The sequence below is a fragment of the Idiotropiscis lumnitzeri genome, chromosome 4 (assembly GCF_059441095.1).
Source record: "Idiotropiscis lumnitzeri isolate Australia: NSW breed Sydney's pygmy pipehorse chromosome 4, RoL_Ilum_1.0, whole genome shotgun sequence".
Classification (NCBI taxonomy): Eukaryota; Metazoa; Chordata; class Actinopteri; order Syngnathiformes; family Syngnathidae; genus Idiotropiscis; species Idiotropiscis lumnitzeri.
Genome location: NC_142394.1, coordinates 19021104 through 19048097, shown reverse-complemented (window position 1 = coordinate 19048097; position 26994 = coordinate 19021104). Strand labels below are relative to the sequence as shown.

Sequence of the window (26994 nt, the reverse complement as noted above, 5' to 3'; positions counted from 1 at the left end):
TGATTTTGTAAAAAAAAAAAAAAAAATAGCATGTGCCCGTTAATGTCCGGTTTTGGCATGGTGGAGGATTGAGGTGAAGGACCCATATAGCGAGGCAAGGGTAACTTAAAGGGTATTTCATTGAAGAAAACTAAAAGGCAAAAACATGGGCCTCGGATATACAAAATGATCAAAGTACAAAACAACAAGGATAAAGTAACAAAAAAAACTCAGACTTGACTCTGAAAACTGAAACACGCTGAGGAACAGATGACATTGACAATGAACCGACAACACTGAAAGGAACCAAATGCATACAAACAAGATAACAAGGAAGACCTGGACAAGACGCAAACGGTTGGAAGGAGCCGATTGGTCAACCCGAGGGAATGGTTAAAAGAACACAGGTGGACACAATAAGCATGACAAGACAAGGAAAAAACTGAAACTAAATTCCAAAACCCAGAAACAAACAGACCATGATAGTCAAGACTTTTTTTTTTTTTTTTTTGTAAATCGTCGTGTTGGTGTAATTATCTTGTGATGTTAATGGACGCGAGGCTCATTTTATTTTGATCATCAATTTCAGAGAATGTTTATTTAAGTTCTCCTCTTTAGCATTTAACTAATTCCTCCCGTCAAGCAGGAAACCCAATTACTTCCACCAAACGAGAAAGCGCAAAGGCAAGAGGTATTGTTTTCACTTCATTGAGTTGGATTATGCAAAATCTACCACGGCGGGTGCGAATGCTCTTTTTCTTCCCAATTCTTTTTTTTTTTTTTTTTTTTACAAACGGCAGCCTGCCGAAGATGTAATGTTGCAACTCCTCAGCGATATCTTCATCAATCCGGCAGTCCCTCTCCTCATAAAAGAAAAAGGTAAGTCATTTCAAACACAAGGAAATAACACACCACTCGAAGAACTAGCAAGCTTCCGGAAGCGATTCACGCAACAATGAGCTGGAGCTTGAGCCACCCCCACCTTTGACTCGAGATCGTCAGAGCAGATTTGCTTCGCAGCAGCCGCTACACAAGCAATCATGAGTATGAGAAATGATTGCGGCAGGAATTCGCAAACAACATTGGAAACCATAGTTGTATATGGTTTGAGGTAACAACAAGTTTGCGTTATCGAGGGGATGTTTGACTTTGCGCCTGTCAACTTACTGTTGCCATGGTAACTGTGGCTGCACTGCAATTCGTTTTTTTTTTTTATGGTTGCATAAGCGGTCATGCTGATAGATGTAGATGGATAACCTTTCTCCAGGTGCTGCTCGGTGACAATGACATGATTGATGACAAGTGATTCTGAGTCCAACAAAAACTAGACGCATGATTTAATGTTCATAATTTATTCTTTTTTTAAATAGATAACATGGGGTAGTGGCTCATGGAAGCATTTGGGCTTCAGCTTCTTGTCAAGAAATCACTCCAAACAAATTGGCATCAGTTTCAAGGTTGCGTTCAAGTTCCAAAGAAAACGATTCATTAATGATGTTCCATAATGGCGATGGCAAGGACAACCAATGATACATAATGACTTTGATTCTTCCGAGCCCGTATCTTTGTGTTCCTGCTCTGATGCAGTTTATTTGTGCCGCATTGTTTTGTATGCAGCAATGATTTTTTTTTTTTCCCCCCGCTCATTTTGCTGCCAGATTGTCACACCTCATTCTTTTCTTATTTCTCTATTACAGTCCATATAATTGACAATTTGGTGAATATGTCAGTGACTATTTTGGGATCGTTGTCCACTCTCTGCCTCCATTTTAGCTTTCATAACTAGACCACTTATTCATTTACTTGTATTATTTCATTGATGTTGATCGAGTTTCTGTTCCAAATGGTACCATAGAATTCAATCTTGATCTCCTGCATTGTCTTAAAATGATTTCACCTCATATATTACGAATAATGGACATGAGAAGAAGAAAATATTCCCCCACAAACTCATTCATCATTATTATTGTCGACCTCTTTTCATATTCAGTCTTTTTTATTTGTTTTATTTCGACAAGTCGCGAACATTAATGGGCATGTATAAACAGAACTACCCAAAAAAAAAACAACATATGGCAGTGTTAGCTTAATGCTAGTTTTTAATCCATATTCCCTAATAAATAACTCCACCCAGAACAGATAATGTATTTGTTTTTGGAATTGGTTAAGCCCTTGATGAAGTTTGGCTTATTGTCTATATTTGCTCAATTGTCAGTAACTGCGAATAATATAATTGGAGACAGTGAGTGACTCGTGTTTGACACAGCAGCTGCCTTGATTATTCGAAGACTTTGTGCGCTGGATTTCACTCAATTGCTCTTTTTGTAAGAAATTAACTCAACTTTATATAACACTTATACGAAATGCACATTATTATTAATAATAATAATATTTATATAGTTTTTTTAGAATAATGGTAATGAGTAAAATGTTCATTTTGGACAAATATACCTGAATGAATTAATACAATTCTTGATATTTCCCCAGTGTTAATTACAGTAAAATGGAAGCTGTTTCTGCAACAAACAGCAATGCCCAGAAATTTACCAATGACCCGAGTAGAAAAATCAATAGGATAAGCAATTGTTAAAATATTTGTGAGTGAATGCCCTCGATGGTGACAAGTTGCAATGCTTGTATATATATATTAAAAAAAAACGTAAAAATCATTTAGCAAAAGTGCATCCCAAATATACGTTGCAGTTACAAGACAATTTAATTTACCCAACACACACACACACACACAAACAAAATTTGATTTGAATATTGTTTTACTGTTTTTCTAAGTAAAAAAACAAAAAGTGCAAATCGGATATTATATTCCCATAATGTGTTGTGGTTCTTTCATAGATCATTTCTTCAGTTTAATGTCAAATTGAATCCAATCAGTGACCAGCAGAATTATGATGAAAGCACAACGTCCTATTTTTAATCCTGACTCTTCAATGAAACATTGATCAAACAATGTTGCAACACATTTGACTTCTGGTGTTCTATGTAAGTTCACTGGTTAGGTTTGTTCTGCCTCTGATGATATAATTGCTAACAAGTTGCATAGTGTGATCAATTCAAGATCAAATAATATACATGCGGCTGAAGGGAGTACCAATTGGAATTTATATAAAAAAATAAACCCACAAATTTTCAACTTTCCACTCTACTGCACAAAAAATAAATCAGATATAAGTGGCCACGTCTAATAACAGACATGCACACTAAAGTTAATATCCTGCCAAAGAATATATTTTGCATTGGCTAGAAGTATTCACTAATAAATGAAAGCTACTAGTAAATAATTTGGCGGTTCAACAACAGGTTCAATGGAGATTAACGGCACAACATTTCGGGCAGTTGGCACTTTAAAAAAAACTATAAAAAGATTTAGTCTGAGGTCTGTCTTCATACATTATACAAAAACATATTTCAATAAATGGAATTGTAGCATGGCTTGAACAAACATCTGGATAATTACCTCAAACAGAACCTTGTATGCTGTGAATCATATCAAACTATACCGCTCACATCTCAAACATTGCGACACTGCGGAGCAATTATTTGATTTACAATCAAGCAACATCTGCTGGATCGCCCTTTAGGGGCATTTTCAAGAAGGAAAACTGATGACGCCGACAACAAAGGATTAAGAAATTAAATGGGAGGGGATGTCTGGTCTGTTGAAAAAATATAAAGTTAGTTCAGTTGAATGAGGTTCTTTTAAGCCGATGGAGTCTGTTTCCATTTCAGAGTACAATAGTTTGCGTGTGTGTTTGTGTTTGTGTGTGAGTTAGTCCAAGTTTAGGTAGGACCAGTCAACAGTTTAATATATTAAATTCACCTGTATGTATTTATTGATATATTACACAATATAAGTCTGAATATTTTTTTATTATAGGTGTCACAGGTTCATTTGTGGAAAGAAATGAGAATGATGGCACAGTAAAAAAAAAAAATGAAGTTCAGTGGGTTTTGATGACCCCCAAAATTGCCCAGTAGGTGAAAAAGATATTTACAGTGACGACTCAAGTGACAAAATAAAGCAACCCAAAACAGAGAAAACATTTACAATTGAAAATTCAACTTCAATTTAGTGTGGTTCGCTTAGGTCTTGCATCAGTTAGTCACCCACAACGTTACTAGGCTCAGCCTTGCTGACAAATGAAGTCGAAACTCTTTAAATATGCTTAGCGCCTCCCTCTGGGCAAACCATTTAAGATTATTTGGTATTTATAATAATAATATTCATATTTCACATTTTGTTAACTAAAAAGGAACCCAAATAATATCGGCAAGTTGTAAAAAGGGCTTCATATCACAGGTGTCAAATTACTACAAAAAAATACAAATGATTGGCTAAAAATGGTTCAGTCCGAAGTCAGGTGACCTCTTCTTCCGCCACCGATCGCCATTTAAGGCACGGTAAGGAATGCCTTGATTTTCTCTGTATATCGTGTGCGACCTAGGCGGCAGTATGCAGGGGAGTGTTTTGTCGTGTATGCGTGTCGAGCGAGTGTCGAGTGTGCACCCCCAGACACCAGCAACGAGTTTCACGAATTGTCCTGGCAGTGATGAAACAGTCTTTATGGAAAGTATGACCGGGGACTCTTGCACAGGTCCGCGGGGAAAAAGTCAGAATGGAGCGTAGCTTCGCGGGAACAAAACGGCCGATGCGGCGAGGGAGTGACGTCATTCAACGGCGCTCCGTCTCAATAGCGTTTAAATGTGCTCTTTGGTCAGAGTTGGGAATAAATACAATTAGCAAATTACATATGCCGTTTTTGGTTTCAGTAATGACAATACGTTACCGACAATGAAATGAGGCACGTTAGTACGCACACCACTAAAATGATCTGGGTTTGCAAATGGCGGGGGTGCCCGTTTCTAGATATTTTTGTTGGTCATAAAAGTCGTTTTGCACAAGCCATTTTCTCATTGTTATTAAATATGTAAATATGTTTTTGCTCCCATTGGGTTGCTTTTCTCCTGAATTTCATATGAAAAACTGATTGGTTGCAGATGGAGTACGTTTGTTTGTGCTGGTCAAATTGCTTCATTGTTTTGGCTCCAGTGAAAACGTGCCACGGTGCACTCCCGTTAGCAGTGCATATGTGGCTGTTGTAATATCAGGACTATTCTTAATTAAAATTATATTTAAAGTTATGTATTCTTGTATATTTAATATAATTATTACCTCCTGTGATATTTGAAGAATACAGGAGACCGTAAGTCATTGTAAAATGACAATTCATCTGATGAAGTAAATTTCAATCACACCAATCTGCCGCAAATCATTTCAGTATCCATCATTGCATTATGGATAGCCAAGAACCAAAACCAAAATGTCAGGAGTTTAGAGAATAGTAAAAAGTTAAAATGATGACAATCATTGCTCCAAAATGTCAGTTGCTAATTATCCCACCAGAAAGCCTGGCCTCCCATTCCAAGTAGTCGTATTCTAAAATGGCAGTTTACAGATCACAAATAGATCCAAAAGACTCATGTAAAAATTGTTTGGCATTTCCATACAAAGAACTACAAATTAGCAAGACGCACAGGGAACTTTAATTATCTCCACCGCCAGTGTTTGTGTTTGGCACAGGCCAATTATGAAAATAAGGTTCAAATAAAACCTATTGCACCAAACATAATCGCTTCAAGACCAAAATGTTGTCCAGTGAGAGCACAATGCGTGTATATCTATTTATCAAAACATTTTTCAAAATTACATTATTAATTCATCATCTTGAACGCAGATATTCTGTCCTGAGTCAAAGGTCTGTCTCAAAATTGATTCACCTAGAAATGAGTTTGGCCGACTGGAGGAACCACGGGGAGAACCTATCCAAGCGCTGCCCTCCGACAAAGTTTTCACTTCAAAATGTGATGTCAGAGTCTTTTGCCCAAAATGAGCCCCCTGTTGTTTATGAGCAGCGAGGCCAGGTCAGCTCACCAGAAGGCTTGTCAGGCAGGTTACACCATTCGCTCCCCCCAAAAAAGTATTTAACTAACAATGTGACCCCGGTTTGTTGGCCATACGCTTTTCAAATCACTAAGTTGTCACCTGTCAGGAAACGGCGCACCTGCTAAGGCAGCATCTGGCTCTGTGATACGCACGCACGCACACCAGCGGGATGTCGTTACTATGCAGCATGAATATTTAACTGATTAATGTTCTCACAACTTTTAATGGGGCTGTTTTAAAAGTGGGGGATAATCAACATTATAAGCTAAGAAAGGGAAGAAAAAAGATTGGCAGTTCCGGTAAAAAAAAAAAAAAAAAAACTTTTAAAGGACTTTCCTGAGGTTATAACCTTGAAAAAAATACTTTCACACCTTTTTGAAAGGCATTATGTTGCGTACGTTACCATTTTCAGGAACCAGTCGAGTAAGAGAAAAACTGTAATGGTCAACAACACCTAGAACGAATCATATTTAATGTACCCCTGACCTTGCAGGGCCTTGGGGATGACTGATTTGCAAAAAAAAAAGAAAAAAATGATGGAGCCATCCTAGATAACCTACAAGCCGATTTTCAGTATCTTGGTGTTTTGTTTTGTTTTTCCACTTCCCTTTATTAGTACCAGAAAGAACAACTAACATCCTTTCAAATCAGTTTATGCGTCGCCGTCCGGCACCAACAGATGCAATTAGAAAATTGATGAAAAATGAAGCAAAGATAAATTAGACCACCAATACCGGGGGGGGGGGATACCAGAAAGTGTCTGCGGTAACGGAAGGTGACCAGTAGTGAGCGTCACCACAATGAAAAACCAAGACCAAAAACTTGTGAGAAGCATTAATTAATAATTAAGAGTTTCGAATTCACTGATTGTTGTTTTTGATTCCGTCTAATGATAAATGCTGAATCAAGTGCTTTTTATATTAAGCGTTAATGACACCATATGTTGCCCAAAGCCTCACATTCACCTATTCACACACAAATAGGAGGCCGTTGCCATGCAGGGTATTGCCAGGTCCACTTGGTGCAAATTCAGGTTCAGTGTCCAACTCAAGCACGCTTGGACATGGTCGCAAAAGTTGAGAGATGTTCGGGTTGGGAGACGACCTCTCTGCCGCTGAGTCATGCCGCTTGAAATTAAAAAATTGGCAACCATGTGGGTGGAAGATGAGCAGCTTCCTTAATATCTGGTTTGGAATTGTACTCGGGTCCGAGTGATGACACCTGACATTTAATGGAATCCTACTAGATAGTGTGGTGACTGCAGGACTCTGAAGCCTACATCTTTGTGAAATTTGATGAACACACAGCAGGATTGTGAATTGAAGGAAGAGACATGCTGACACTCCGAGAAAAGCAATTCTGCGAGTGAAATGATATGATTTGACAGCTTAGGTTTTCCTAAGTAATAGAGTGAACACAATAGGATATCGGGTTTGGGAGACAAGTCAAATTGGGCCCTATTTCACTCGGGGCGGGGGGGCTGGCAATGGGGCTAAATGTCATTGTCAGAAAGTGGGAAGCAGGGGAAAAAAAAACATTCGGTTGGGCTGTGACAAAGAGGAAAGGGCACATTATTGGGAGCGTGCAAAGCATGTTCTTACCGCGACCTTTATAGTTCTGTTGTAACACCGACACAGTCATTTGTGATGTTTCAATAAATGATAGAAGGTAAAATGAATTTCACATATATCCGATCAGAATATTTCTTCCCTCGACCGGCTATAGCAGATGTGGGCAAACTATGGCCCGGGGGCCACATGCGGCCCGTTAAACGTTTTAATCCGGCCCGCCAAACTTGGAAAAAAAATTAAATGGCTAAACCTAAATGTTTTTTTCTAAATAATGTGATTTTTCAAAGACATATGCTTTTGTTCACTTTCATTTAAAATTAAATGAATTTTTTTTTTCCAATGAGGTGAGGTTACCAAAACACTCCGTCCATCTGCTCCTGGTCCGACGACCCTTCTGTCAAATTTTAGAAGCCATTGTGGCCCACCCCTGGGCTATAGCGTACGACATCGTCTCTTTATCAGGATAGCGTTAGGTAGTTTCCTTGTGTATTTATTAGTCTTGACAACTTGCACTTTTTACATGTTTTATTTATATCGCAGATTTCTTTGCTGTTTAATGACCTTCCAACATTGTCATCCCGATTGTTATGAAATGTTTTTTTCAGCCGTGTGCTCATCCGATAGCTCCGAATGTTAGCCATAAGGACAAAATTTAAGAGTTCGTGCCTCATCAGGCTACGGCTGTGAGGCGAGACAGTTTTCGATCCGTTCTTCTATTCCAGCACTGTTTGTGAAACATTGCATTCAGTTCACTCAAGAGTCACAGCCGGGAAATTGCCCAGCGATGGATCCAGTTGAAGAACAATATCTTTTGCAAACAGCAGAGATGTAATAACTGAAGCCACCAAAGCAGACGCCCTATCTCCCCCACTCTCACTTTTTGGGTTTTGGAGTTTTTGATTAAAATTGAGAACAAGGAATAGAGTCAATTTTGTCCGCAGTACGTTGCGCCAGGTGGCGTCCTCTGTGGGGAAATATCTTTATCCGGGTGTCCAGCCCGTCTCACCTCTGTCACTGGTTTACTCAAGTCCAAGTCTTAGCGCAGTTATAATTTCCCCTTCTTACTAAATCCCTCAGCGGGCGCTCTCATGACTTGTCTGAACACCGAGCTGAATCAGACCTCTGTGACTCCCAGATAGTGAGAAGGATCACTGCTTTCTATAAAGACATCAGTGTTAGTTGATAGCACATTGCCTTGAGTTCAGACTTGACAAGATATAGCTTCTCTTTCTCAGAGGGAAAGTTATCCCTCGTATACATCTCTCCTGACAAGACCTCGGTGCTACCTTGTGAGCGTGCCAGGAGCCTTGACTCTCACAAGCTATCTATCCTGTTTTGCACTGCTCACATTGTTCTCTGCAGCTCGGCTAAATCTTGGCCATTTTTCACACGAGAAGCCGCCCATCTCATGTCACGCCTCACTTCTTGGCATCTTCCAAGTTCTTTTGGCAAGCCTCTTTCATCACACCATCGCATTTGTCACATCTTTACACAAACCTTAATTCTAGTTTGGATTTTGTTTTTCCATCTTGATCACACTGGTACTGTATTTGTCACAACCCCTTTTCCGTCATATTCATTATTTCGCGGCAATAATTTCAATGATGACAATTACACTATACGAGTGATTCGCTATCAACTTTGTGAAAGTTTAAAAAAAGCCTCTGTTAGTTGCTAAAATGTCAGCAGTGGCAGAGCAAGACTTTTATCCTTCGGGGCACCATTAGCGCCCGAAGCTCTCTCTGGGGGTCCACAAATAAAAATAGGTCCCCTCCGAGCCCCGTCAGTGAAAAGAAGTTCAAAATTCACTTGTGCCGGTGCAGCTTGTTAAAATGTACAAGTTGTCAGCTTTTCAATGTGAGTGACGGGAAACTCTATAACTTTACAGCATTGTCTCGAATGGTGTGAAATTATTCTATAGAAATGACGAGTGAGTTGCGACACTGTTTTCCGCTTTGGCACTCAAAGATGAATTTCATTTTCCAGTGAGAGCGCAGGGCCGCGGCAAGTAATGGCATATGTTTCTTTGAAAGACTTGAGACTGGTCAGATAAGACTTTGAATGCTTGGTGTTTTTATTTTTTTCCTTTTCCACATCATTTAGAAGGATGTGGTGGGACCTGTGAAACTTCCAAAGCAGCCAACAACAAACTTCAAAAACAAAAGTCAGTTGAGAGCCACAGGCACACATTTAAAAAAAAAACAAACAAACAAGTACTCCAGTCAAAGCAGCAAAATAGATGTGGTTGTTTGATTCAGTTTGTCTATATATACGCAGGTACAATTGTAGCACAAAACCACACTGAATGGTTTTGTTGTTGAAAAGAAATTTACTGGCTGCTTCTAACTTCACAACTCCATACATAAAATGCCGTTTCTCTACGAGACGGATCGGCTAATATTTAGCTTTTTATGCAAAATCGATGATCAGTCGTAAAGTCCTAATTTGTTGATCGATCAATGACGCCATTGATTGGATCCGCAAAAAACTATTTAGCAATCTTGTTCACCCAGTTCTGTGTTGATAAGCCAAGATTTCTCAGCATAAACTGTCCCACTTTCTTCCCCCCCTCCCAATATTTTAAAGTAAATTGTTTTGGGGTTTTTTTGGGATGTGGGTTTTATTTTCCCCTCACTCCATTTTTTTCCATATTAAATATTTCTCAGCGTTTTTGAGTGAATATTTATGATTTTTTTTTTCCAAATGTATTTCAATGGGCATAGATTATAAGTCAATTTTGGCGATCCGTGGGGCGGGCCAGTCCCAATCCCACACGAATAGCGAGGGTTGACTGTACAATAAATAAACAAGTTGAAATAAATTAATCCATATTCTGATTGGATCAGTGATCTTTTTTTTTTTTTAATTTGCTGATCCGCTCCAATATGCTGGTCCTGTAAAGCCCATTTTATATTGCTTATGCTGTTCAGGGTCATGGCAGTTGCAGCCTAACTCCAACTACAACCTTGACCCTGCACAAAAAACAAAACAAAAAAAAAAATCAATGGATGTCCTTTAACAAGTCACTAAACCCTCAACTTGCAAAGCAAAGATTCCCACCGCATCCAATCCATACATTGTTGACGTGAGTGCTGGCCAAAGCATCACCATCTTGCTCACATTAAAGCTCAAAGTAATTAAACTACCGCCGTCGAAACCTAATTCATAAAAGCAATGAATAATAACATGAATGTGAAAAACGTCTCCACTGTGACCAATCTTCTAACCACAAAGCCTTTAGGAAAATGCAAAACAGAAAGTAGACCATGCAGCCAGAGTGCGAATAGTAAATCCGTACAATCCGTTCAACAAATCCAAAGATGCTTATACACGACTGAATGAGCAGAGGCTGCGCCATGACCAAGAAAGCGTATTCATTCACAAAGCCAAAGCTGAGTCTGTGCCGTTAACGGGTCACATAAAGCACGAGAAGGTGTTGGGGTTATCGGCAGTGATAAAAGGTTTTCTCTGTAGAATGTAAAGACTCAAGAGTATAACTGGGGGGGGCATTTTCTCTCTTCCTCTTTCTCACGCCCAACGAGAGGGCGTCATTGAAAATTGTTGCAAGCCAGGCTTCACTTCTGTTGAGCAGATTCATAATCTCTGATTAATTTAACTGATATATTGAATTCAATTAGTTGTTATATTGCACTGAAGAGGGGGGGAGCGCTCCAATCTTGTACAGTGAGTACAATGACAATAAAGCGCATTCTGATTCTGAGTTCTGTTTTTCCCGATTGTCTTCGAGACCTTGAAGGTGTAACCGAGTGTGATTTGTGATTGGACGAAGGAGTCAAGGGGCAGGGAGAAAGGAAGTAATTTAAATAATTTTATCGATAGTTCACTGCTTGTCCTGGTTGCTCTAGTGCTGACAATCCTGTGATCACGGAGTCCCTCTCGCAACCGATGTGGGGGAAAAAAACGATTTAAACTCTAGAAAATTGGGTTTCATTTGGAGCGAGAGAGAGAGCAAGAGCTCAATCTGTGACCAAGTGGCCCGGCGACCACTAGTTGCCCATGACTAATTTAAGACGTTGAACATTTACAAACAAAGTCAAAATCCGACAATGAAGTGTTGTGTATCCCGTTTAATTGCAAAGTCTTATTCTTGACTCAAAGAATCAATTGTTCGAAACACACTGCCCTCGAGTTCTTGTGCAGTCTTGCTATCTGAAGCTCTTATCACTTACTGCCAAGGACCCTTTGAAATTTCCAAAGGCACTCTTCAGATCCTTTGGCCGCTGTTGTTTGTGGAGGTTTCACATCAATGTAGCGCCGACTTTTCAATAAGTCCCGAGGCCTAAAGGCGGCCACAATGCCACAAAGAAGTCACACGTGGGAAATGCGGTTATCACACTCGACGTCGAACCAAGCTGTTCATTTCAGTGCAATGCATGCTGATCACATCTCTGTAAATGTTGAGTGAGGGGGTGGAATTCACCTCATGAGGTCATCCAGATGGTTTGTCAAGTGGTATTTTATTCCAGAATGTTCCAAGCAAAGTTGAATATCAATACAAGCTCAAATACAAATTTGCAAATCAGGAGCTTGTTTTCGTGGACTTTTCAGCACCGAGATTTGTTGCTCTTGAATGTCAATATTTGCATAAACTGCACTGAAATATTTTTTGACACTACCGGATGAAACACCTGTTCAGAGATGGTGCACTTAGAATTTAGCTGCATCTCATTTAGAACATCAAATTTGGGCCTGATTTACGAACGGTTTGCACATGTATATGCTCAACTCCAAAGTTGCCACAAATCTCGCTTTTTTTTTTTTCCAGACCATGTTTGAAGACCCACAGGCCTGATCGACATTAAATGTTTGTCGGCTTGCAATTGACGCATGTCAAGATGCCAATGATCTTGGTTGTGCATTCTGATAATATTAAACACACAAACTGCCGAAATGAGTAACCTGAGCATTACAGCGGCAAGTAAACTATACGCAAAAGATTTCCAGTTGAATGAACCAGTCTGCTTTGGAAAAACAGTTGTGGACCACCGGACTAAAGCACAAATGAGTGGCCCACCTCAGGTTATCAAATGAACTCGTCTTGGAAAAACGGTTTATCAATTAGTGCGTACGTTTGACTCTACATCTTACCCCCAATTTTCAGTAAGATGCTCACATTTTAAGGATAGCCATGCATACGTCTTCCATGTGGCATCCATGTGATCACTGTAGGAATGAGACGATATTGTAAAAAAAAAAAACGCATTGAGTACCGTAACGGTAAAACGGCGCCAATTTAATCTTCTTAAAGCATGATTAAAGCCTTCCAATGCATTGTGTTGAGAAAATGGAGCCGGGGCAGAAAAGTTAATGTAAGGTCATCCTCTGCATATAGGCTAGGGGATTTGTCTTGGAAAAGATGACATAAGGTCAATTTTTCTTTTTTTTTTGCTGCTCCCTGCGCCACTGGATGAACGGCAGACCTTTAAACCAATTCACCGTCAAGCATTTCACCTAAATCATCCCGGACTGAATGACAACTCGTCGATGCGCTAGTCCTACCTGAAAGCGCTCCCACCGCGCTCCCACCCTTGCAATTCAGTCGCCGTGGCAGTGCCAGAAGGAAGACAGATGGCATATCGAAAACAGAATGAAGTTAAGTATTAATTTTAAGCATGAACACACAGATGTTATCTACCAAGGACCACATCAATATAAATGAAACATGTTTGTCTGTGCGTGTGTGCGTTTAAGCAACCACTGTCAATGCAGCACAGCAAATAAATTACAATCAGTAGAACTGTACAAGTGAATGGACGTACGTGGACTTGCACGCAACTATGTTAACACGTGTGGTACTTTATCACTCGGCGTGGGGTGAAAGTAACATTTTTATTTTTTTTTTGCGACACTTCAGTTGCAAATAACAAATAGAATCACTCACAGCGGTTTTCATTCACAACGTAACACGATTCACATCGGGGAATTAAAACATTTCAAATCAGTTACGGAGTTACAGAGATTTAAAGGCCGAATAAATAATTTTTTTTTTTTAAAAAGCATACAGTGCGCCCCCACTAGTCTAAACATGGCATTGCGATTAATATTGCATTTGTAGAAAATGAATTAAGGAGCAAAACATTCTTATGCATCGCTGTCAAGCAAAAATGACATCACAGTTGCTCAGGGGGGGTCATGTGACATTCGCAAGTTGAGCCGTCATTGGTCGCTAACTGAGCCCAGAAGAACACAAGAAGACTTGTACGACTAAAAGCTTTAAAAACGTTCATATCCTCTGTCGTGCCGCTGCCGTAGTCTTATCTGCTCTAGTTTTTGAATATTTTCTGACCATCAAAAGCCGACAAAACCTCTCCTCAAATTGATTGTTGGAGAGGATCCGATGCCCCAATCAGAGATTTCGCATTTCTCTTCTACATTTTCAAACTGGTCTCATCATTTCTCTTCCCATCTTACTTTCCAGCTCAGCTGTGACTGGTGCAGATTTTTTTTTTTTAAAGATCCCAGCACTCAGGGGGTGATTTCATCCTTCAGCGGGCCATGAAAGCTTTTTATAAGTACACCGCCACCGCCAGCGCATTAATCGTCTCACATATATTGATTTGGCTGTTCTGTTGTGCAAGGCGGCATATGGAAGGTGGGACAAGAAGAGACAATTGGACGGCTATACAAGGAACGGGCAATCGAACGGGAGAAGAACCAGAGCAGAAGAATCTGGTAATTAGACTTCTATAAAGAGGTCGTTTGAATCCCACTCATGCATATCGCTGTCATGGAAGAAAGCAGGAACTATATAACAGATATGAATTTAACAAAGAAAGTGTTAAATGCAAGACTGCTGCAAGAAATGAAGTCCATGAATTGGACTAGAAACATTTATCACTGTCAGCAATCACTACGTGCAGCAAAAAAAAAAAAAAAAAAAGGGCGGTGAAAGCGAAATGCGCTTTGACAAAATTCCTATTCATTTCTACAAGGCCAGTGGGACTAAAATGCAACCGAACAAAACAGTTGATTGATGGAAAGTGTAGTCGCACTTCCAACAAGGTTGAACAGCACAGTACAGACATACCGATAACCTGGACGGATTTAACTGCCACCCCACCAGTCGGTCACAAGATAAATAACATCCATGTCCTCATCCCGCCCTCGAGATCCCCTTTCCGGCCTGTTTTCAATATCTCCCTCCTCCAACACACAATGATCACATGATCAGAATCGTTATCAGGCTGTTGAGCAGATTTTAATCAGGTTTGTTGGAGGGGCGAGACATCTAAAACAGGCTGGATAGTGGCTCTCGAGAACCAAACATGGCCACCCCTTGATGTTTACATTCTCACAAACAAATGTAATTGGAAGTGGGAAAACATTCCATACAGCAAGTCATTTCACAGCACCCCAAAATCAATCAGTTCTCAAATTGTTAGCCTGGTGTGTGCTTTTATCAATAGTCGCATGGATTGTGTCTCTAATGGCTTTTTAACGGTCGCGTTCTAAGAAGACCTTTCAACAACCATGACTCATTTAGCATCACCTGTTGTGACGACAAAACCCAATACTGCAGTTCCTTTTATATTACACACTCCTTTTTGTGACTTAAGAAAAGTGGTGCTTCAGCTGTAATTCCAGGAATTTATGAGATACATTGACAGAATCTTTGCTGAGTATTCACAGGTCCAGATTTGACTTCCTATTCATTATGAGGCCAAGTGGTTAGCACGTCTGCCTCAAATGACTTCAATTCCTCGCCAACGTCCTATTGACTGTGGCCTTTGATTAAGAGGCGATCAATCCCAGGTGTACCCCCCACCTCTTACAAAGACTTCAACCCCACTTCGACCCTGAATAGTATAAAAGGTACAATACAGAAAATGAATGGATGGCCCTTTCTATTTTTTTTTTTATATATCCCACCAGCTTTCAAACATGCATTTATTGGCCTCAAAAAACGTGAACGTATGCGTGACTCTGCGGAAAAAGGATCGATTCAAATGATGTAACCCTGAGCCCATTTTTTGAAGTCGTTGCATCAGAGTGGAAATTAGAGTTCACGTACTTGTTGACAACAAATCTTCCTGACATAAAGGTTCCCTGGCTTTAAAATGCGGTCCTGTTGATGTGCCAAGCCAATTCAACAGCAGCTGTCAAAAAAAAATAAAAATCCATTTATCAAAAAACATTGCGAATATGCGTCAGAGGTTTAGCTGTTCTATTTTTTGTTTGTTTTGCTGATGTGGTGTGAAAAAACATTGAATTATCCATCCATATAAAGTATCCAAAGCAAAGTTTAATAAAATGCTCACTTTTAATTATGACCCTCCCCCATACAAACAGAAATCAGAATTTGAACTATCAACCTTTTAAGGGTGCATAATTAAAAAATGGACATGCCAGGCAAATTTCAACAGTCATTCAAATGCAATGCAACGTGCGTGATCAGAATGGAGATCACTCATCTAAAAGAGGCTGGTTTAGTATGTTCGACCAAAGTCCTCGAGGACACTCTTGGTTCCCAGCGAACACAACCGCAATCGGTGAAGTTCAATGATATCACATCAGTTCAGCATCCGCAAGTCTATGCAATCCCACAACATCAGTTAGATCTGACATTTGCAGTGCATGGCAGAGCTTGTGTCTTCAAGTGTGGCGAAAGAAGACTGCCGATGACGAGTCAGCATGAAACACGTCTGAGTCACACAAATATGATAATAAGAGACCTTGTCCGAGGAGGAATTCATCAGCAGATAATACTGATCCAAAGAATCTGAAGAATCCTAGTTAAGGCAAAGAAAAGTGTGGTTTGTTTATTAACAAAGAGACTAGCGAGATACAAGAACGGAATAAGCTGGGTCATTGTAGCCAATCAGCTCACTGGATATATCATGTGCGTATCGGTCGATCTCGCGCCGGGAACCAATCACGTGACTTAAATGAATGCCCGTGGGTACGTACAAAAAGCCTCCATGCCGACTTGCCTCGGCTGGATTTTTTTTCTTTTTTTTTTTTTATCTTTCTTTCTTTGTTTAAGAATATTTGGGGGGGAAAAAAATACTAAAAGCCATGAAAAATGAATCACCAAGGGGCAATGCAACACTGCGCTCCCATTTTTTTTTTTGTCATGGTCCGTTCCGTCATGTCATGTTTTTGTTTATGTTTTGCTCAACGGGCGTGGGGGCGTTCCTTTCCAGCACGTGTCGAGTTGGCTGGAGAGACACGCCCACCAGCCACGCACCTGTCACTCGTTGCCTTCCTTGATCACCTCGCCGCTGGAGAGACTCGCCACCTGCGCCGCACCTGTTACTCGTTTACTCATTTAATAGTCACTACTTAAACGCCCGGCGCTGACTATTCGTCGTCGGTGCATTGCCCCTTTTTGCCCAATTTCCGGACATCACTGCCTTGCTTTGCCATTTCGTCATGCCACTGTTACTCTTTGCTCTCGTTCATGCGCATAGATCACAGCTCAAGTTATTTGTCACTGTCCCTGTTTCATAGTCCAGTTTAGTTCTGTCCCGTCGCGTTTTGTTCGTCCTCATTGTTTCGTTTATTTGTTCCAAGTACCTTGTTTGCCCTTTTGTTTGTTTGGTTAATTAAACTCCCTTTAAGTTACCCTTGCCTTGGCTTCCCTGCATTTTGGGCCGCCCTCTTCCTCTCCTACCTCCTCCACCCGCGGAGCGTAACATTTTTATTTTATTTTATTTTTTTATTTTTTATTTTGATGAACTCAAATCAAACCAGTGCATCGTTCACAAATAAAATTGGGCACCAATAATTTGCGGAGTTTCGCTATTTGTGGGCGGGGCGCGAATAGCAGAAGTTGACTCGACCCCAATTTTTTTTTAATACACATTTGCAAGAATTGAAGCATGTGAACTGTATCGAACTTCACGTCTGTCTGCATAAATCCATAAGAAAAATGTAAATTTGTCGTCAACAAAAAAACAACACAAATTTCAATAAGCAGTCAATGAGTGAATATTCCTAACCACACACACACACACACACAAACACCTCCTAACATTTCAATCAACTTTATCTTGTTTTTAATTTGAACTTAGGCTCGCTCAATTACAGGTTTCCAGCACACAAAGCAAAACAATGAAGCAATCCAACCTTTCCTTGGCCAGTGTGTGTACCAGCCTAATTAATGAAGAATATATTATCCCAACTTCACTTCTGTGGGTTCATTTGAATATTTGTAATGGCAACGTAAGGTAATTGCATGCTAATGTAGGCAAAGGTGCCTGGAGGGTAATTTAGTACACAGAAGTGTCAGGAGGTGAGTTGGGGAGTCAGCTCCCATCTGTGCAGCACTTCAGGCCGTGGACTTTACCACTGTGGACAAGAAAGGACAGGTGCTGGAGGTTAGAGAGGAGGGGCAGAGCGCATCAGTTTTTGTCTCCAAACAATATGTGTGTGTGTGTGTGTGTGTGTGTGTGTCAAATAGACAGATGCTGGCCTGGCAGGTGCACCATCCCCATGACAGGTGAACGCTTTAGCGGCTTTGAAAGCCTTATGGCCAACAGAGCAGGGTCACATTGTTAGCTAAGTACTTTTTGATTCTTCGAGGGCGCCATGCTTTGACCTGTCTGACATGGGGATGCAGTTAATTAGGTTCTTCCGAAAATGCCGGCAGCATTTGCCCTCCTTCTGTGACGAACACTCACAATTTAGAGGCTTAATAGCAGTTCACGGCAAAATGTGTCCTTGTATGAAAGAAAAAAAAAAAAATAATAATAATACCTGTGATTAACTCGGACTTATCTTGATTCCAAACCAAGTGAAATTGGGTGTTCGTCTTTGACCTACGAAAGAAAGTACTGAAAGTTTAGTTTATTGTGGTTTGAATAATGCTTGAAAAGAAGAGAACTATTTGCATTAAATGACTTGGCATTTAAAAAAAAAAAATGTAAAACAGAACACTATACTTTTTTCAAGGTTTGTCTTTCACTGGAATAAATTGTGTGGGAGCTCATTTCACAGATGGATGAGCAGGACAGACTAACACATTATTGGCTTTTAATCATTCTATAAGATTTGGTGCAAGTCAAGAACTCGTCTCAAAATGCATTGCTTACCCGATTTCTTAAAACTGTCTTGTAATAATTCCTTACTTGCGTTGTCATACACGGCTGTAATTTATTTCCGACTCGGCAGTCGTCAGTACACGATAAATGTTTCACCCGACTCAATATTTTTATTTTTCTGATGGATGATGAGAAATGCAGCAGCTAAGAAAAACATGACAGTGCGGCAGTAATATGTGAACATTTGATATGACTGAATTTGGTGGATGCAACGCCCTACCTTTTCTTACAGCTTTTTTTTGGGGGGCAAACAGATTTGTATTTTGGCGCATAGATGACTACTAAGATGCTGTTTTTGAAGGACCTGGCCCATTGATGAGTTGGGCACAGGTGTGAACAAAAACCCTTCGATACAGATTTTTCTTAGAAACTTTGTAACAATAGGTGGGCTCGGTGCATGACCGGTTAGCACATCTGGCTCACAGTACAGAGGTGCAGGGTTTGATTCCTCCGGCCTTCCGATGTGGCGTTTGCAAGTTCTCCTCTTGCCTGAGTGAGATTTCTGCGGGTACTCCGGTTTCCTCCCACATTCCAAAAACATTCATGGTAGGTCTGTTGGACACTCTAAATCTGGTGTGGGCAAACTACGGCCCGGGGGCCACATACGGCCCATTAAACGTTTTAATCCGGCCCGCCGAACTTGAAAAAAATGAAATGAATAAACCTTGTTAATGTTTTATTTTCTAAATATTTTGGCGTGTCATATTGTTGAAATGCTTTTGTTCATTTTCATTTCAAATTTTTTCGCATTTTTTTTTTTCACCGATGAGGTGAGGTTACCAAAACTCTCCATCCATCTGCTTCTGGTTTGGCCCCTCTGTCAAATTTTAGAACCCATTGTGGCCCGCCAATCAAAAAGTTTGCTCTATATTGTCCCGAAGTGTGAGTCTGAGCGTGGATTGTTGTTTGGTTTTGTGTGCCCTGCGATTTGCTGGTAACCAGTCCAGGGTGTACCCCACCTATGGCTGGGATAGCTTCCAGCGTGACGAGAAACGACTTGGATAATGGATGGATGGACCTTGTATCAGCACAATTTAGAAACTTCTCGTAAACATATTGGTGACTTTGATTTTTTTTGTTGTTGTTGTTAGAAGGCTCATTCAGCTCCCCTTAATTCCTTCACGCAACGGGTCCTCGGTTTATGATATCTGAGTTGTTGTGGTTATTAACAGCTTCCAATGAAATCGTCTGCGTAGCTGCTTACTAATATGTCATCACGGGCTACCAAAAAGGCACACTCGTTTTCTGCCATTTAAAATTTTATCTTTGGTATTTGATATTTGTGGTTGAATATTTTCTATACAATTCTTCACTGTAATTAGGACTTCAATGCTGTGTTAACATAGCTTACTTTTATATTTGTGTACAAATCCAAGTTAAAGACGCTGCAGTAAAAACATTTAACAGATTGTTGTAACCCAAGGACACTTTTACATATTTAAATATCGACCACCCTCACACGACCTCTAACCCAAAATATCCATGAATACAACCTCACAGATATGTCTATGTTTTAAACAGAGATGACGAAATACCTCGTATCCATCCAACCATGTAAATACTTGGCTGTTTAGGTTTAGAACATCTCCGAGTGGAAATTTTGCTCACTCGCTCGAAGACATGAAACTCCAGCAATACAATGTTGCAGAGTGAGGTGTCTGCGTTACGGTTGACTGTCCCTTATTTTGTCCCACTCCTATCAAGAGTTTAGGTCTGTTAATATCTCGGATTGCAAGTCATTCATCAAACACAAGTGGCTTCAAGTGAGTCCAGCAGACCGCAGGTGTGCTTCTTAGATATCGGAGTGCTCAACAGTGTAGGTTGTGAAATGCGGAACAAAGCCGTTCACTCTTTGAATTGCAATCTTTGGCAAATGGCAGGTGTTAAATTGGTCCACATGGTTATGGGATTTCTACACGGAGAAATTAGAAACATCGTCCTGGAATTATTTATATACAGTCGAACCTCAAGTTAATGGACTAATTGGGGGAAGTGGACATCCGTTTGCTGACCGTTATATCAAAGTATTTTTTTCGTGGCCTAAAAAAACACACCGTACAGTACAAAATTGTTTTGTAGTTTTTTTCATAGCCTAAAAGTGACTACAAAAATATTTAAAAAAAAAAAGAAAATTCTTGGAACCTGTTTGAAAAGTTTTTAGCCAAATTTTCCGAGTTTGTGCTTTGGGGGAGGATAACGTTGAGCGTCTGGTCGAATTCATGAGCCACGATGTCAGCGCTTCCTTTTTTCTCTTTGTTACGATCGGATGCCATTGATAAGGCTTTGCAAAAAAAAAAAAAACAATTATAATTTGTGTACGATGACTGCCCACAAACAATCTGGAAACTATTATTCCTGCTTTCATTTCATCCCGGCTTGATTATTATTTTCTCTTTTATGTATGCTCCCAAAAAAATCCCTATCAGCACTTCAACTAATTTGAAATGCAGCTGTTTAGGATTTGAACAAGTTCTAGGAAACATGAGCACATCTCATTTTATCTTCCATCAGTTTTTAGAGTCAACTTTAAAATTTTTCTTCTTACATTTAAAGCGCAGAACAACCAGGCCCCACCTTATACCTCCAGTCTGTTAATGACGCTGGAGCCCCGAGGTCCTCAGATGCCGCCCTTCTGAATAGCCCTCAAACGAGGCTGAATAACAAAGGCGATAAAGCCTTTGCAGTTAGGCCCCCTTCGGCTTCGAAACAGCCTTCCAGCGGAGATCCGTGGGGCGAAGTCATTTGCTTCTTTGAAATCACTCCTTCAAACTCACTTTTATTGCGTCGCTTTCCTTTAATTTCTTTTTACTCCTTCCTTAATGTTGATTATTCTTTGCATTATTGTTTTTATTGTGTATGATTATTTTCTTTGGCTGATTTTATCATGACTCTTACTTAATTTAACTTATTTTCTAAAGCACTTTGTGAATCCTGATTTGAAAAAGGTGTTATATAAAAAAAAATCATTATTATGAATAGATTAATACTGTGCTTTTCAATTATCTTATGTTACGCCCCCTCTAACAAAAAGAAAACACTTGGCGCCCCCACCACCCGCTCTCCGCCGCAACTATAAATAATAGCTATTTCGTTGCAAAACAAACCTACACCGTAGAGTTAATACTCGCTGCGCTCAATGGGCAATGAGAGCGCCACTGCCAACTACTGGAGTGGATGTGCAATTACACATTATTGTAGTACGGCGGGGAAAAAAGCATGTTCCCCAGGGTCACACGCGCCCCCCAACGGCATTGCACATAAACCGTTTTTTTAACTATACATAATGTACGATTTAGCCATTAAATTTAGATCATTTTTGAAATTTTGCCAGGTATCAGCCAATACAGTTCAAACAAACACTCACTCTGAAATTTGATTTAGGAATGAGAGGAAACTGGAGCACCTGGAGAAAACCTTTAGAAGCACGGGGAGAACATGCACCCTACACTTCCAAGTTGTCCCAGTTGTTTATTTTTACTTCTCATCTCGAAAGGCTTTCCATAATTTTTTTTCAATTGAGTTGATCACATTTGTGATGAAAAAAGCTTTGAAATTATTTATCTTGGGCTCATTTTACTTGAGAAAAAAAAAGTCAGCATCGCCGGCTGGTATGTAGCTTTATAGGCATGATCGAATTTCAATAATAAATGTGGGTGAATAAGATGCCAAATTTAAAGAAGGGATGTTAAAAAGAAAATCATGGATTTAACATAAAACAAGCTATTTTGACATCTAACTGCAGACAACTTGATGAGACTTTCACTGAGATCAGTCATTTCCAAAGTCGCCATAAAATAATTTGTATTCGTTTCAGGTTTGAAACAAAGTTTTAACAGATGGCGAAAAAGAATGAGTGTCATTACAGAGATGAAAATTATATATTACCTACATTTTCTTTTCAGTAACAATCAATGGTTGTATTTGAAAAGGTTGATGCGTCACAGATTTGTGTTCATTTCCCAGCTGGCGCTCAGATTTCATGTCGAGACAACTTTCTTACCTTACAACACAACACTTGACCATTAGCTTTTTTTTTTTTTGCAACAAAAAGTGACTCCTCAATGAGAACCAATTTAAAAGCAAATCGCTTTTTTGACAGGATAGACACACAAGTCCCATTAAATAGAGCGCATGAATGAATGACAAACTAAGAAGGCTGCAAATGATCTCCTGTTTCTATTTTCTGCCAATGATAAAAATAAACAATTACATGCATTGTTTCTCCTGCTCGCACTGCAATCGCACAAATGGTCAGAACCACAGCGCAACTATATATAGATTTGATCTTCAGCAAAGCAATCCATTTTCTACATCCATCTATTTTCTATAACGCTTATCTCGTTCACGGGTCACAGAGAAGCTGGTTCCTATCTCAGCTAGCCCAGGGCAAGTGGCAGGGTACACCCAAGACTGATTAATCACAAGCCTGACACGGAGACCAGTCACAATTACCCTTTGCGGTAATTCAATCAAACACCTTTGGTTATACAACGTACAGTGTGGACTGTGGGGATAATTCTGAGCATGTAGAGAAAGACCACTGAAGCAAAGGGAAAACATGTAAAGGCCTAAACCAAGGCTGTCAAAGTTGTTCCTCCCTGTTTTCGATATCTCACTCCTCCAACACCCCTGATTCAAATGATCAGCTCAGCAGCAAGCTTTGCAGAAGTCTGATAACATTCCTGATCTCAGGTGTGTTTGGAGGAGTGAAACTCTCAAGACTGGACTCGGGCAGTGCTGCCAAAAGAGTCACCAATCGTCATAGCAACCTTCATAGCATTGCGTACAACTCAAAATGAATATTAGGCATGTTGGACGGGTACTGGGGCCCGCCCAAAACAAAAATCCTCCTCTCACTCGTTGTAGAAAGAGAGAGAGAGAGAGAGAGGAGGAGAGAGAGAGAGAGAGATGAGAGAGAGAGAGAGAGAGAGAGAGAGAGAGAGAGAGAGAAGAAGAGGAGAGAGAGATGAGAGAGAGAGAGAGAGAGAGAGAGAGAGAGAGAGAGAGAGAGTGAGAGGAGAGAGAGAGAGAGAGAGAGAGAGAGAGATGAGAGAGAGAGAGATGAGAGAGAGAGAGAGAGAGAGAGAGAGAGAGAGAGAGAGATCCAATGGGATTTCGATTGGGTTACATACGTTTACGTACAAAAATTAAAATGCTGTGCTTAATTAGTCAGAATTGACTAACCACTACGACACCATGCTGCCCTTTTTATCACACCATTAAGAGAAAAGAGCAAGTATGGTAAATCGAAGTTCATAAACAGCGTATAATTTGGGTGGAAAAGGTCAAAGCAGTTGATGGCTCCATCCATCTAAGATAGCGTCTGACCTAATAGTGGACCGGACGGGCTGCCAAGGTTGATTTAACAGAGCTCGAGATGCTCGACAGCTTTAAAAGAAGATGCAGAAAGCCAAACCAACCAGTGGAGTTGCTTCCAATGTTCAATTTCTGTCATTTAAAATTTCTACCTCCGAAAAGGAAAAATTGTTCTCCCAAGGACTAAGTAGGGATGAGAATCTCTAGTCTGAGATGTTGATTTTCTTATTTTCTTGACGCTACTTTGTCCTGAGCCTTCATCATATCTAAACCCAGTCTCAACCAGAGGTTATCTGCTGATGGCCTCATCCATCTAATATGACAAGCAACCTCTGAGATCTGCTTTGGAATCACGATGGGTCAAAGTGAGAGAGAGGAGGGGCCAAAATTCATAAATAAAAGCACAGAGAAAGTCAAAAAAAGAGGAGAAAGTTGAAGTATGAATCTGTTCCCTTGCAATACAGTTCTGATGAATGACGTGGGCAAAGATCAGGATTGACAAGATAAGGTTGTTCTAATAAAGCTGCGAACGGTATTCCTTGACAGTGGATTTTGATTGATTTCGTAGCAAAATCTAAACAACAAAAGTGATTAGCTGCCGACACTGTTGAACAAATACAGAGCAGTTTAGCGTCAAGCTAGCGGACATCATGGCTAGCTTGTAGCAAACCTCTTACAGGTAATAATGCTCATACCTGTACGCACGTCAAGAATTCCGATTAATGAAAAGAATTTTTGTGCCGATGCATTGTGCTTGTAGCAGAATCCCTTCAGTTCAGATAAATATTGAAATTTTTGATAATCATCTTCAGCAGGCTTTGTACCTGATGTTGATCTTCATTGATGTCATGAAAGCATTCCTTAAGTGTTTTCACATGTTTTGTGTTCCTCAGGGGAGCTGCCCTCGGTATCACCAAGTTTTGAACCCTTTCACTGATCCGGTGAGGATCTGCAGAATTGTTTTGGGTGAATCTCACTGCCTTGTGGGAAGTGACGTTAATACAGAGACGAGGTACCAGGGGGATCCTTTTAACGCTCAGTATATCATTTCATTCCTATTTTTTTAATTGAAAAAAATGATAATAATAATAAATAATATAATTTGTATTTATAATTTGATAATAAATTAACAAATATATTTTATATCATATTTATATTATTTTTTTATGATTATATTTAACAGAAGTACAGTAATCCATGTGAGACCAAAAACACATTGTTTATCATCATCGATTCATTCTAAGTACAAACCAATTTACTTATGTCACCATAAAAAGATTGAAGAAATGCGTACCGATCCGTTCTGCTTTGAGATCACCACAACCTGGCGTTCGGCTGTTGATTTAGAACGACTGACAGGTGTCGCTCATAATGCTGTCAGCTGACTTGAGGACACTGTAGCAGGAGCACCATTTGCTCATCTGGTTGCCTGCCTCACATCTGAGATTGTATTTCTGTCCTCTCCTGTCAGGCGAGACCTTTCATGTCGTACCTCGTCTTGCTTAGTTTGGTGGTGACTTGACAAGCAGATAAATCTTCGAAAGCACATTTGGCTTGAAGGTATTTTTATTTATTTCTTTACACTTTTAAAACTTTTCAAGGTAAATGTGGCTGATTGGATCACAGACAGTTGGGTGGTCTGGCACGTGATAGTGAGGGTCGAGGTTCATGTGTTCATATTTCACGCGCATCTTTACTAGTGAAGCTTCAAGATGCTTCATAAATCAGTTGTCTGAATGATACTCGCTGTTCAACATATGACTGAAAGCACACCAACAAGCCATTTCTGAAACCCTTTTATTTAAACCAACAGTGCCATTTAGAGGAGTCAAAAAATACAACTTGTTCGTGACACTTCTTGAAGCTTCAACCATGTGTCAATATTATTATATTATATTATATATTATTATAAATATCATGAACACGCAACCCAAGTTTGCTTACCTGTGGGGTTTGATCGAGACATGTGTCATCCAGCCGTAACGGCACCGCGTCTCCAAACAACTCGTCGGTTGGCACAATTATGAATTTCACTCCCAACTATTTGTTTCGATTCAATAAAGATGCAAATAGAATATAAACTAAATAGGCTCCGAGGTCTGCAGAGTCAGATGTTGAGTTCCAAGTAAACATTGTGAAGCGGCATTTAGCTATTATGCTGCACACCAATGGAATAACCTGCTCACAGAAGTGATGTCAAAATGTCAAATAAATAATCAAAAAAAAAAATAAATCAGTTAGTCTGAAAGGTGCCAGCTGTCTTATTTTTCTAGCTCCAAGTGCATGTTAAAAAGTATGCTTTTAACATTTAGTCGGTCCATCCTCCGCCCACCGCTCTTGACCTGGACAGTCGTTACTCATTGTTCTTATTCATGAAAGTAATCGTCCTCCACCCTCGTCCGTCTTCGTCCCTTTAAAGCGTCCTCTCGTCCCAACAACAAAAAAAAGACTGTGCATGTCTCTCTTTGCCAATGCATCCCTCTTCTTTTCCTTCCTTCTTCTTCTTCCTCGAATCTTTGTTCTTCTTCATCTTTTTCTTCTCCACGTCATGCAGACCAAACGTTCCCACTTGCGCGTTTTCAATGCAGTACACGCAGTTGTTGCAATTGAAAAGTTCTAAGGCAATTTTTGTCCCATTTTGCGGAGTAGGTTGAAGTGAACTTTAGGCCGCATCGTGTCGGCATCGAAAACGCATGTAGTATGTCACGCACACGCATCAGGGACGAATATAGGGGCGGATGAAAATCCACTTTGGCTCTTGCTTGGTCTATCCTTTTTCTAAAACCTCTCGCCACTCCATCCCAAAAATGTACCGCAATAGTTTTTTTGTGTGGTCGCGCCGAACTGTGTACGTTTTTCAAATCTTGGAAATTAACACTGCCATTGACGGTTATAGAAGCCAAAAATTACATTCATTTTACCTCGGCTGGCAGTGAAGTAAAGTTTTGGACAACTTTTGCTTCAAACATTTATGTTGTGGCCATGTCGACCAAATGTTTGTTCCACTCTCTTTTTTATGACTTTGTAACTTAGTCCAATAATTCTGATGTACAAGGTGCTGTGAAAAGCAACGAGAAATGCCCTGCACCTTGTATTTACCTTCAGG

General features: G+C 40.0%; 1 long non-coding RNA gene across 5 annotated transcripts in view; it reads left to right on the top strand.

Annotated features, from left to right (window-relative positions):
• The first annotated feature begins 415 nt into the window (after positions 1 to 415).
• The window catches only part of LOC148338443 (uncharacterized), a 43063-nt gene continuing 16484 nt past the window's right edge, over positions 416 to 26994 (top strand). For 2 of the 5 annotated variants that reach the window (XR_015842947.1, XR_015842945.1), the window contains exons 1-2: positions 416 to 670; positions 780 to 858. This is a non-coding gene — a long non-coding RNA (uncharacterized LOC148338443). Of the gene's footprint in view, positions 671 to 779; positions 859 to 1349; positions 2088 to 13946; positions 14043 to 14108; positions 14203 to 24781; positions 24901 to 25359; positions 25451 to 26994 lie in introns of those variants that run through there. The other 3 variants (XR_015842948.1, XR_015842944.1, XR_015842946.1) reach the window with 3 other exon arrangements.